The sequence below is a fragment of the Pimephales promelas genome, chromosome 3 (genome assembly GCF_988280905.1).
Source record: "Pimephales promelas chromosome 3, fPimPro1.hap1.1, whole genome shotgun sequence".
Classification (NCBI taxonomy): Eukaryota; Metazoa; Chordata; class Actinopteri; order Cypriniformes; family Leuciscidae; genus Pimephales; species Pimephales promelas.
In genome coordinates, this window is record NC_142771.1 from 1,520,247 (window position 1) to 1,533,653 (window position 13,407).

The window sequence follows — 13,407 nt, forward strand, 5'->3', positions numbered from 1 at the left end:
TAATCCTACAGAGAGTAAATGTTACTCTAAAATTAATTATATGAACTCATTACCAGTGTTACCAGTTTAGTTTAACACTTCTTAGAGTTAATATTTATTTAACACTATATAATGTTTTGTGTGGAAATTACTACACTGGACACCATACTCTTGATTTACTGCCTTTATTTGAGCAAATCCATTTGGTTCAGACTTGAGGAGGAGTAACCTTCAACCGCTTGCTGCAGGACAGTCGTCTGAAGATCACAAAAACAACAGTATGAAGCATAATATAATCTAGCACCATTCATTGAGAATGCAAAAATATATAAGCTGAAAATCACGCACATCGTGGGTCACCACTAATTTTAGCCTAACGTTACATAGCTGTTACAATTCAATTGCCTGTAATGCATTGATGCATCAATTTCACGGCAAAACACTCATTTTCAGAAACACGGTGAATGGAAAGACGGTTAGCTAATGTTAACTCGTTTACATGGACAAAAAACCCACTCAAATAGCCATTTCAACATTTGAACCCAGTCATTTAAACATGCGTTCAACAGCAAGTTTGTCATGGTCGTTGACGTTAATTAGTAAACAAACTAGCCTGTAACGTAACAGCTACGTGATGACCAAACGTGTTTGTCAGAAAATATATTTTTTTAATAGTTTTATATAAGTTACACTTTTTCCTACCTCACGACGAAGCGTAAGTCCATTATTCCTTTGTGCAGCGGCAGGGTCGTGTCGTGGCGCACTTCTCAAAAATAACTCCAGGTGTAGTGTTAAAACACGCTCCTGAATACCAATGAATGAACTCCAAAATACAACACAGCCGGGGAGTATCCAATAACACAAACCGTAGTCAGAGTTAAAAAAATAACTCCAAAAAATTAACTCTTTCACACTTTTTTGCCTAACTCATGATTTTTCAACTCCTGAAATTTGCTGTGAAGGAATCAGGATTAATAGCCTATGTGTTTAATTTATTCAGGACTAAAATACTATCTAGTGTTATTTTCCATTTGGTTACTTTATTCAGTTTCTGTCTATGAATACTAGTGTTAGAACTATTAAAAAACATTTCTCTTTATTTGTCTTTATTTGTATCTTTATTGTATTTATTTGTGTAACTTTTTTCAATTTAATTGAACAATTTAAATCAAGCCTTGTGTTGTGTAAGTTCTTAACAACATTACCCCATTGTAAAAAAAAATGCAATGAGCACAAACATTTAGGCAAGAAAAATTTAACTTGGACTCGACTAGTCCTGGTCTTGGACTTGTCTTGGACTCGACAAAGGTGGTCTTGACTACAGCCCTACCATCCACAGAGTACATCTTCCCCTGTCCCTCAACCCCGTGTTCATGCTCCGCAGATCACTAATATTGCCAGGCCCATCCCTCTGCCTAGATCTAAGCTACCTCAGAGACTAATTGACACCACAGCTGAATCATTCAGACAAGATCACCTGCATGATTTAGAACAGAGGCTTCAGCAGCTGGAGAGGACGTCACAGCCTAATTACACCCCACCCACACAACGTCAGTTCTTCCCACAGACATCTTAGGACAGAGTCGATGATAGCAGAAGTGGCTACAGCTCAAACAAATTACGTATTCCTCCCAGTCAAGAAAGTACCTATAGGGGACCAGCTCCCACCATCCCAAACTTTGTTAAGCCAGATCCTAGAGATTTCTCGCGACTGCGTATCGCTCTGGAGAACATCTTGCCACCAGACGCTACAGAGAGGTTTAAGTACCAGATTCTCGTCGATCACCTGAAGTTTGAGGAATCATTGCTGATTGCAGACTCATATTGCAACTCATTATTCCCTTTCTCAGAGACTATGGATGCGCTTAACCAACAGTATGGACAGCCCCACCAGTTGGCACTTCAGCGAATAGCCGAACTAATGGATGGTCCAAATGTCAGTCACGGAGGTTTGAAAGCCTTTCAGATGTTCGCACTGAAAGTTCGTTCGCTATTGAGTATGCTTCAGGAACTGGGGAATAAAGGCTACGTGGAGCTAGAGTGCGGTTCACATGTATCAAGACTGTTGTGTAAGCTTCCACATGATCTGTAGACAAGTTTTTGACGGTCTGTCCATCCACAACAAGTTCCTATCCCCACTTTATTGGATCTATCAGCATGGTTAGAGTTCGAGCTGCGAATTCAAGAAGACAGCACCAGGTTCTATCCTCTAGCCAGTAAGTCGGTAACCGTTCACAAGAGGGTACACCAGAGAGACCCGAGACAGCCATTTAAGGCCACGAGTATCTTCCTTGGCACGGAGAAAGATAGCAGTGACATGCCAGTTAGAGTTCCTGATCCTATGCCCAGAGACAGGAAGACATTCTGCCCATATTGTGACGCTCAATACCACTACCTGAATGCATGTACTAGTTTCCAGAGACAAAACCGAGATCAGAAAGTACAGTGGATACAATCACACAAGAGATGTTGGCGTTGTGGACGAACGCATCAAGCTGCACAATGTAACTTCAAGACACTCTGCAAGATTTGTAATCGCCGACACTTGTATGTCCTTTACAAGGTTAATGATCGATCCTTTGCTGAGAAGCCTAAGATCAAATCTTCAGAGAGCTGCTTGGTGAACACGACTGCAGAGACACTGTATCTAGATCGGTCCAATGACAGCAGGCGTGTCTTGCTGAAGATCTGTAAAGTACTCTTAAGAAATGGCAGCCACTGTTCGGAGACTTACGCCCTCTTGGATGATGGGTCTGAGCGCACAATCGTCCTTCATTCCGCAGCACAGCAGCTCGGATTGACTGGTCGACCAGAAGAGCTCGTATTGTGTACTGTCAGACAAGACCTCCACATGTTGCGAGGTGCTTCAGTGACATTCACAGTGTCGCCAGGTTCCCAACCCAAGACTACAGTCATGATTCGTCAAGCCTTTACAGCAGAGACGCTGGGATTAGCAGAGCATACTTATCCAGTCGACGAGTTACAACGAAAATACCGCCATTTACAAGGTCTACAGTTGCCACATGTTGAATCCGTCCAACCTCGGATTACCTGTCGGATTACCCTCATATAAACCTGTCGGATTACCCTCACCTTATCAACCCAGTGGAGCCAGTACGTCTGGGCCCACCTCATGCCCCTGCTGCCATCAAGACCAGACTAGGTTGGACCCTACCAGAGCCATGTATTCAGAGAGTTCCGACACTCCCGTAGACCGCCATTGTAACTCAGGAGTGCGGAAGTAAAGCGTTTCATGGACCCGCCCATTAGTTCCAACCACTGATAGTTCCAGCATTGAACCCCATTCATTTTTAGTGCTTCCGAAGTCCTCTCGCTGGTAAATTAATGAAATTACTGTATTTTTTACTTTTACACACATTAGCCGACCTCTCGTGAATCTAGTCTGTAGTTATATGTTATGTAGCCAGATCTAGTAAATGTTTATTGGAAGATAATAGGTTAATTGCAGCGATAGCGTACGTGACCAACACTTCACTAACGTTGTTAGCTAACTTATGGTTACCTGATGTATATAATATTTTTTTATAACATCATATAAATATATATATATTAGGGGTGGCACGGTACATGGAAAAAACACCCGAAACCGCTCCGTTCGCTTGTCTCGGTTCGGAGCGTGTGTGCGTCTCACGGTTCGACACATGCGCAATGTAACCTCGTGCCCGTATGTGACGTGTTTTCTTTTCGCGCGACATAAACTTGTTCGACTTGAACCGGCGCTGTAACCGTGTTTGTGAACCGTGCCACCCCTAATATATATATATATATTATATATATATATATATATATATATAATATTAGAAATACAATATATATATATATATATATAATATTTGATATACACACACACACACACAATTGATTTATTTAAATGGTTTAGGGTTATGCATGTGTTTGTGTAATGTATATAGGCATACATAATATATATATATATATATATATATGTGTGTGGGTGGGGGGGGGGGCAATACATAGTACCTCGTATAAATATATTTGTGTGTGTTTTCTGATTAATGGTTTAGTCTATGAATAGGGTAGGATGAAGGGCTACATTAGCCACTGAATTGAATCCCAACAGTTATGGATCATATTTAGGAACAAATATTTTACTCATTAACTCATCATCATCATCATATCTTTATTCAGGACATACATATTAAATGGTCCATAGCACTATACAAAATAAAGTACATTCAAAATAGAAAAGATACCTAACAGTTAAAATGTACCGAACTTTACTGTAAATATGGTCATTGCTACGTCATGGGACTGATGGGAGCAGTCTTTATCCCTCCTAAATCATTCATTTGTACATGCACAGCATAATTATTTATATTTTACGTTGGTTGTAGTGATTGTTATCCTGAACGGGCCACCGGTCCACGGGTCTTTGCGTGATCACGGTAGACTAATAGCTGAATCGGAATTTATAAGCAAGATCACGGGAATCAATAACCTACATCCCAGTTGTGCTAAAATAAATATCATGAGACGTCCATCATCAGATGAATGACATGGAAAAGTTAAGTTAGAGCCGCTAAAGCCAGTGCAACTACCAATGCGAACATGAACACAAGCTTTTCCCTCCAAAAATATAGCCTAAAAAACATCTAAGTTGTCACCCTGCCTCTCCAAATGCAACACTGACATTAATCAAATGCAATAAAAGATTAAAAAGTACTTTGGTGTGCGTTTTATTTTATATTTACCGTTTAATAACGGTACATACTTGCGGCGACATCAAAGCGTGTCGCAACTCTCTCAATACATGGCTCTGGACCCTACAAGGTCCCACGCAGGAGATATGCAGGAGCATCGCCTTCCCAGCCAGCAGTGTCTTTTTACAACTATTTCAGCCTCGTATACTGACCTGTACGTACAAGTTGAGAAATTGTGGCAACTAGACATGCTCCCTTACCGCAGCGAGAAACTCATTACTGTTCGAAGCAAGATCAAGATGCTGTTTCGCTACTTGAGTCTAAGACTGCTAGAGTTACAGTCGATGGAGTAGCCAGATACGCCACACCCTTATTAAGAGTGAAAAATATGCCTCTCCTGCGAGCCTCCCCGGAAAGCTTGTCTCCGAGGAATAGAGAGGCGATTAACCAGGGATCCATCACAAGCAGCAGCCTTCCAGGTGGAGATGAACAAGTTGGAGGAGGCCGGATATGCACAAGTGATACCTCCTGACCAAGTGGACAAAGCAGAAGAGTCTTGGTACATTCCCCACCATATGACACAGCATAATGGCAAGAACAGAGTCGTCTTCAACTGCTCATTCGCTCATGGAGGTAATAATCTTAACCAATTGCTACTCCCTGGTCCCACTCTAGGCCCTTCCCTGATGTCTGTACTCCTGAGGTTCCGTGAACATACTTTCGCCTTGAGTAGTGACATTAGGGGCATGTTTCATCAGGTGCGACTACTACCTGAAGACCGCCCACTGTTACGATTCCTCTGGAGGGACCTCAACCGAGACAAGTCCCCACAAGTGAATGAGTGGCAAGTTCTCCCCTTTGGGACGGCGTGCAGCCCGTGCTGTGCGACCTTTGTTTTCCAGAAACATCTTATTGACCATAGTCACCCAGGAGAAGACGTACGAGAAAGTATAGAGAAGTCCTTCTACGTGCACAACTTCCTTCAGAGTTTCAGTTCTCAAGAAGAAGCCAAGGCTCTGGCATCCAAGTTGCGAGATCTCCTAGCCACAGGAGAATTTGATATTAGACAATGGGCCAGCAACGTCCCTCAAGTACAAGAATATATCCCATCAGAATCCAAGTCATGTAGCCTGGTGTTGTGGTTGACTCAAGTGCAATCGGATGCTCAAGAGTCTACACTTCGTCTACACTGGCACATTACCTCCGACACACTGTCATACAAGCATCGTCCCATTGAATGCTCTGCCCCTACTATGCGTCATATCTACAAAGTTTTAGCTAGTCAATATGACCCCTAGGGTACATTGTCCCGTACACCACTAAAATACTGGTCCAGCGTCTGTGGGACAAGAAAAGGGAATGGGATGACCCTCAACTTCCAGACGAGCTGCTCCAAGCCTGGCAGCTGTGGGAGCAATAGTTACCAGACATTCAGCGTATCTCCATTCCCAGATGTTATGTCACATCAGAGTTGGATAACCCACAGAGTATCCAAGACATACACGTGTTCTGTGACGCTTCCAAGCGAGCCTATGGCTCATTAGCCTAACTCCGAATCGTCAGTCCTCAAGGATATGTAGAGATAGCATTTTTGACTGCTCGTTCCAGAGTTTCCCCAAAGAAACAACAGTCCATACCTCGTCTTGAGTTGTGCGCTGCTCTGACAGGAGCACAACTAGCCAGATTATTAAAGTCAGAACTCAGTGTCTCTATTTGTCAAATCACACTCTGGTCAGACTCCACTACCGTGCTGGCATGGATCCAAGCGGACTCATGTCGGTTTAAAGTCTTCACCGGCACAAGGGTAGTCGAGATCCAGGAGTTGACAGACCCCAAGGACTGGCGTTACGTTGATTTCAAGTCTAATCCTGCTGATTATATTACAAGGGGTAAAACGTTAGCTGAGTTAGCCAAGCCAAGCCGATGGAGTCAAGGCCCATCATTCCTGCTGCTGCCCCCAGATCAGTGGCCTCAGAGTCCTCTGCTACATCTCCCTACTGAAGATGCAGAGCTGAAACCAGTCACCTTTTGTGGACTTACTGTTCTTGTCACCAAACCAGCCCTACCAGCTTGTAACCAGTTTGCATCCTATAAGCAACTACTCACCGCTAGTGCCAGAGTCTTACATGGGGAGGATACCCCTACAGAAGCACTAACAGCTGAAGATTATCGAGAAGCCGAACAATCCCTTCTTCAACAGACACAGAGCTAAAGCTTTCCAGTTGAAATGGCTCATCTTAAGTCAGGTAAATCTCTACCTATGAGTAGTCATCTCCTGTGCCTTGCTCCAGAGTATGACAGCACAACACACCTCATCAGAGTTGGTGGTCGTCTCAGACGAACAGAGCAGCTAGATGAATTCGCTATTCACCCCATAGTTTTGGACCCTAAGCATCCCCTGAGCAGACTGATTATCCAGGACTTCGAAGAAACTCTACACCATCCATTCCCCGCATGGCTGATCAACCTCCTTCAAGACTGTGTTTGCTTCAACCGGCCTTCTACTCCACTGGGGTGGATTGTTTCGGCCCTTACCTTATCAAGATTGGGCGCAGACAGGAGAAAAGATGGGGGGGGGGGGTCATATTTAAGTGTCTGACAACGAGAGCTGTATACCTTGACCTGCTCTATCAGATGGACCCAGATTCCTTCTTAATGGCCCTACGAAGATTCATTTCACGAAGAGGCAAGCCATTCGAGATCATGTCGGACCATGGTACAAATTTCAGAGGTGGCGAGAGAGCATTACAAGAAGGTTTTTTCGCTGAGCTCCATCCTTCCCTCCAGGAACAATTAGCCAGCCACCAGATTCATTTCAAGTTCAAGCCCCCACGCGCTCCACACTTTGGAGGCTGTGGGGAAAGAGAGATAAGATCCCTGAAGTCTGCCCTCTGTTCCACTATAGGGGGACAAATTGTGACGGAGGAAGTCCTACCTACTGTGCTCGTTGAGATTGAAGGCATTTTGAATTGAAGGCTCAATTCAAAGCCACTCGGATATACATTCTCAGACGTAGCGGACCCTGATCCAGTTAGTTGATCCAGGCGGCCTGACGCATCCTTTCCTCAAGTAATATACCCCGAATCAGATTTGCTGAGAAAATGTAGGTGGAGACACAGTCAGCTGTTAACAGACCACTTCTGGAGATGCTTCATCCGCAACTATCTTCCAGAACTACAAGTCTGCCAGAAGTGGCACAAAGAGGCAGAGAACCTGCAGCCTGGAACAGTAGTAATGATTGTTGATCATTAATTACCCCGAGCTCTATGGCCAGTTGGACAAGTGATAAAAGTCTTCCCAGGAGAAGATGGGAGAACCCGGGCTGCCGAAGTGGAAGTAAAAGGGAAAACCTATCTTCGTCCCATCACCCGTCTCATCCGCCTCCCTGCTCTACAGGACTGAGTACCCCTTGGTACTATCTCTTACTTGGCATACCTTTTCTCATTTGCACATTTACACCGCAAATGTGGGGGTGGCTGTTGAAAAGGCCTGGTGTGCATTTATTTAGACTTTAGCGCCCCCTTGTGACTTTAGGACACGTTACTCTGATGACTCATTATTTTTCCCTTTAACGGTTCAATATGAATAGAACGCAGTTCGGAGAGCTTGTATAGAGACTTTGCTAGTGCCCCGCTGTTATAGTTGCTATTGTTGTTGCAGAGGGCGTTCATATACAAAACCACTCATACTACAACTAAACTACCATACCCTCTACTACATGTACTTCAATTGTTTACTCAATCCAATCCTAAGACTGTAAATGCCTCTACAAGCCTTAATACATTAAAGTGTACTTCGTCTCTGACCGGACGACTTATGTCTGTTCAATATCCACCAGCACCACAGTAGTCTTTTCAAAACCAAGATTCCTGACTTGATTTTTAGTTGTTAGACCCCTAGCGTCGAGGTATGCATTCACCTTGAGAACTTAATCTTTGTTTCCAAATGCAATGACTTCAGTTTTGTCTTTGTTTAACTGCAGAAAGTTTTGACGCATCCAACTGTTGACTTCATCAATGCATTGGCACAGGGAGTTAATGGGGCTGTAGTCGTTAGGCGATAGGGCTAAGTAGAGCTGTGTGTCGTCTGCATAGCTATGGTAAGCGATTTGGTTCTCTCTCATTATTTGGCTAATTGGGAGCACATACAGGTTGAACAAGAGTGGCGCAAGAATGATTGGAAAGTTTCAGGGACGTATAATTCATTTATAAAAATTCAAAAATGATTGTATTTTATTGCAGTTACATATGGGATAATTTTAATCTCCATTCACTGCATATTTCTCTATTTAAATTATTTTGAAATTATTGTGTGTAAAAATTATTTTGAAATTCTCATGCGTAAATGACTTTCTGTTTTGTCAGACCCGATGGAAGAGAGCAAGGAGAGAGAAGAACTGAGTGAAGTGAAGGAGGAGAGAGAAGAACTAAGTGAAGTGAAGGAGGAGAGAGAAGAACTGAGAGAAGTGAAGGAGGAGAGAGAAGAACTGAGAGAAGTGAAGGAGGAGAGAGAAGAACTGAGTGAAGTGAAGGATGAACATCATGTCCAACCTGGAGGAAAACCTTCAAGTCGTTCCAAGGCTAAAAAGACATTTTTAAACAAAAGACAAGCCAAGAAATCTTCCACCTGCACTCAATTTGGAAAGAGTTTCACAACCAAACAAATTTTTCATCGTCACATCAGAGTTCACACCGGAGAGAAGCCGTTCTCATGTGATCAATGTGGGAAGAGTTTCAGTCGGTCATCATCCCTTAAAGAACACATGAGGATCCACACCAGAGAGAAGGCGTTCACATGTGATCAATGTGGGAAGAGATTCTGTCAATCATCACGTCTTAAAGAACACTTGAGGATCCACACCGGAGAGAAGCCGTTCACATGTGATCAATGTGGGAAGAGATTCAGTCGATCATCATCCCTTAAAGAACACATAAAGATCCACACCAGAGAGAAGCCGTTCACATGTGATCAATGTGGGAAGAGTTTCTGTCGATCATCACGTCTTAAAGAACACATGAGGATCCACACCGGAGAGAAGCCGTTCACATGTGATCAATGTGGGAAGAGATTCAGGCAATCATCATCCCTTAATGTTCACATGATAATCCACACCGGAGAGAAGCCGTTCTCATGTGACCAATGTGGGAAGAGTTTCAGTCTATCATCATCCCTTAAAGAACACATGAAGATCCACACCAGAGAGAAGCCGTTCTCATGTGACCAATGTGGGAAGAGTTTCAGTCGATCATCATCCCTTAAAGAACACATGAGGATCCACACCGGAGAGAAGCCGTTCACATGTGACCAATGTGGGAAGAGTTTCTGTCGATCATCACGTCTTAAAGAACACATGAGGATCCACACCGGAGAGAAGCCGTTCTCATGTGACCAATGTGGGAAGAGTTTCGGTCGATCATCAAACCTTAAAGAACACATGATAATCCACACCGGAGAGAAGCCGTTCTCATGTGACCAATGTGGGAAGAGTTTCAGTCTATCATCACACCTTAAAGAACACATGAAGATCCACACCGGAGAAAAGCCGTTCACATGTGATCAATGTGGGAAGAGATTCAGTCAATCATCATCCCTTAATGTTCACATGATAATCCACACCGGAGAGAAGCCGTTCTCATGTGACCAATGTGGGAAGAGATTCAGTCAATCAGCACACCTTAATGTTCACATGATGATCCACACCGGAGAGAAGCCGTTCTCATGTGACCAATGTGGTAAGAGTTTCAGTCGATCATCACACCTTAATGTTCACATGATGATCCACACCGGAGAGAAGCCGTTCTCATGTGACCAATGTGGGAAGAGTTTCGGTCGATCATCATCCCTTAAAGAACACATGATGATCCACACCGGAGAGAAGCCGTTCTCATGTGACCAATGTGGGAAGAGATTCAGTCAATCATCACACCTTAAAGAACACATGAGGATCCACACCGGAGAAAAGCCATTCACATGTGATCAGTGTGGGAAGAGATTCAGTCAATCATCATCTCTTAAAGAACACATGATGATCCACACCGGAGAGAAGCCGTTCACATGTGATCAATGTGGGAAGAGATTCAGTCAATCATCATCCCTTAAAAAACACATGAGGATCCACACCGGAGAGAAGCCATTCACATGTGATCAGTGTGGGAAGAGATTCAGTCAATCATCATCTATTAAAGAACACATGATGATCCACACCGGAGAGAAGCCGTTCACATGTGATCAATGTGGGAAGAGATTCAGTCAATCATCATCCCTTAAAAAACACATGAGGAGCCACACCGGAGAGAAGCCGTTCACATGTGATCAATGTGGGAAGAGATTTAGTCAATCATCATCCCTTAAAAAACACATTAGGATCCACACCGGAGAGAAGCCGTTCACATGAGATCAGTGTGGGAAGAGATTGAGTCATTTATCATCCCTTAATCTTCACATGATGATCCACACTGGAGAAAAGCCGTTCTCATGTGATCAATGTGGGAAGAGATTCAGTCAATCATCATCCCTTAAAGAACACATGATACTCGGTTAACCATAGTGTGCGCGCCGCAACCAGGAGATACAGTATTAATTTAACACCTTTAATATTTGGTTGGACCCCATTTGAAAGTAAATTAATTCATAGAAATAAAACACAGTGGTAAGGACAGAGAAGTTAAAGTAGGTGCGCTTCCATCACCCTTCAGACCGAAATTGGCAATTGAAAATACGCACATTGGAAACGCGTCCATTGCGCAAAAACTCCGCAAGTCGAAAAAGGAATATTTCACAAAACTGCAATGCAACATTTTGTGTGTTTTGGGTCCGTGTCTGCATATTACAATGATAAATAAAGCTGCAAGCAGCAATTACCGGTGCCAAGCACAATCAGACGACAAGACATGCCAACATGTGTCAGACCAACTGCAGCAAGGAGCAATTGAAGACATTTAAAGATGAATTTAGGCAAAATGGCTGAAAAGTCACATACAAATTAACTAAAAATGTGATTAAATTGATTATCACTTCAGAGCAATTGGTGGCGTAGTTACAAATCGATGTGATGTTGTCAGAGTTTGGTGACGATGAAAAAACCTTCAGACCAGTTGCATTAAAATACGCAGTTTTATTCAAAAGTTATAAGCATTATTAGAATTGTTGTTATAACTTTGACCAAAAGGTGGTGCTGTCTTAATCTTTTGAGTACTTTCAGGGGATGGTGCTGATGGCACAAACTGAGTTTCGTAATGTTACACCAATGCATTCATTAAGTTTAGCATGTTATGTTCTGTTATACCGTCACCAAGAGGCTCAGTCACACAATTTTTTTACGTGTCCTCAGAGTGAGCCCATACATCTGTGTGCCAATTTTGGTGGAAATATCTTAATTCGTTTCGTAGTTATAGACATTTATGTGAAAAACACGTAAAAAATGACTGACACGTGACTTTGATTGAGTTTTACTACCCCTTACAATCAATATTTTTGCATTAGGGTATTAGCATTTAGCATTTAGCCAGCTACCTATGTTTCCAATTTTCTGACGGTGGTTTCGTGTCAATCGGACTAGCGGTTTCGAAGATATCACTAAATATTTTTTTTCCGCGCTAAATTGCGACGCTACACAAAGCGTAAGACGAAACCCAGTATATGTGGTATCGTTGGACTCGGCAAGGATTCAGGAACTCAAGGAGATGACTCCCGTGAAAATAAGTCAACCACAGCCAGAGTTATAAACATTTGAAATTTTTATTTTACCACTAGGTGGTACTGTTTCGAAACTTCTCAGGCTCCTTCAGCACATAATTCAAAATGGCTGATCTGGGAAAATTGGATATCGGTCGACTCGGCATGACGCCCTGAATCTATCAAGACCATGTTTATGATTTTTGGACAAACTGCTCAGAAGTTATGAGCAAAAATAGTCATTTTACATATCTCACGACCCGTAGGTTGCGCTGTTCCCAACTTTGGCATAGAACCTCAAAACATGGTTCCGATGAAGTGTACCAATTTTCGTTTCGATTGATCAAACTTTGGCCGAGATACAGCCTCTTAGCCAATTTTAGGTGGACCTCGTTAAGTTTGTGACAACATAACTTTTGAACAAAGATGAGTAAAAAAAAATCGAGAACAGTACTTTTATACGGCTCAGTCTGAAGATCATTAGAGTGTATGTTTGGAGAAAATTGGACAAAATTTGAAGGAAGCATAGCAAAAAAAACGGAGAAATGTACATTTCAAAATGGCCACTACTGTAACGGGCAGGGTCTTGATGTACAGTGTTGGTTGTGATCAGCATGATGAGTGGAATCAGGTGTACTTAGTTTCATGTCTCTAGAGCAAAGGGTTCAAAAGTTATAACCATTTCAATGTTGAATTTTTGAACTGGTGGTGGCGCTATAGAGTTGGTCCTAGAGGGTCAAAAATTGGTCCAATTACTATTCATTAGCGTCACTAGAAGTGTGTCAAATTTCATCATTTTCCTACTTACGGTTCATGGGGCTGCTATAGACTTCCATTTACGGAATAATAATAAGAAGAAGATAACCAACAGACAATCATCATCATTTTTGTAACATTTTATTAGGCTACATATGTAGAAGGGCCTTTATCCAAAAAAGGAACAAAGCACAAATAAATACAATATTTTGACGCATATCCAAGTGTGTGTGCGGACAGGCCCGGATTAAGAGGACTTTGGGCCCTGGGGCTATAGCAACACCAAGGGCCCCCTTTCATCTGATTGCCACGCCACAGT

General features: G+C 42.7%; 1 pseudogene; it reads left to right on the forward strand.

Moving 5' to 3' along the window:
* The first annotated feature begins 9,026 nt into the window (after nucleotides 1–9,026).
* LOC148981832 (uncharacterized) lies at nucleotides 9,027–11,190 on the forward strand (annotated as a pseudogene).
* Nucleotides 11,191–13,407: the final 2,217 nt, after the last annotated feature.